Below are 536 nucleotides of genomic sequence, written 5' to 3'. Positions count from 1 at the left end.
GCCTGGGCAGCGAGACCTCATCTCTACAATAAATCAAAACATTAGCAGGGTGCGGTGGCATGTGCCTTAATTCAGCCAGGTGTGGTCGCGCATGCCTGTAATTCTGGCTACTGGGAAGGCTGAGGCAGAAGGATCGCTGGAGCCCAGCAGGCGAGGCTGCGGTGGCCGGGAGCGGCCACTGCACTCCAGTCTGGGCAACCGAGACTCCAACTCCAAAAAAAATAAAGTGTGACCAGGCATAGTGGCTCACACCTGTAATCCCAACACTGGGAGGCAGAGGCAAGAGGATTGCCTGAGTCCAGATTTCAGACCAGCCTGAGCAATTTGGTAAGACTTCATCTCTACAATCAAAAAATTAGTCGGGTATAGTGGCACATGCCTGTAGTCCCAGCTACTCGGGAGACTTGAGATAGAAGGATACCCTGAGCCCAGCAGGTTGAGGCTGCAGTGGCTGTGAGCGTACCACCGCACTCCAGCCTGGGCAACAGTGAGACTCTGACTCAGAGAAAAAATATTTTTTTTTTTTTTTTTTTTGG

At 51.9% G+C, this 536-nt stretch overlaps 1 protein-coding gene across 4 annotated transcripts in view; it reads left to right on the top strand.

Moving 5' to 3' along the window:
• The window catches only part of ELP5 (elongator acetyltransferase complex subunit 5), an 11,346-nt gene that overhangs the window by 7,349 nt on the left and 3,461 nt on the right, over positions 1–536 (top strand). The gene's annotated exons all lie outside the window — the stretch shown is intronic.

The sequence above is a fragment of the Carlito syrichta genome, unplaced genomic scaffold (assembly GCF_000164805.1).
Source record: "Carlito syrichta isolate Samal-C Ts95f unplaced genomic scaffold, Tarsius_syrichta-2.0.1 Scaffold304770, whole genome shotgun sequence".
Taxonomy (NCBI): Eukaryota; Metazoa; Chordata; class Mammalia; order Primates; family Tarsiidae; genus Carlito; species Carlito syrichta.
The sequence above is the reverse complement of the archived record's forward strand: the minus strand, read 5'-3'. Positions and strand labels throughout refer to the sequence as shown.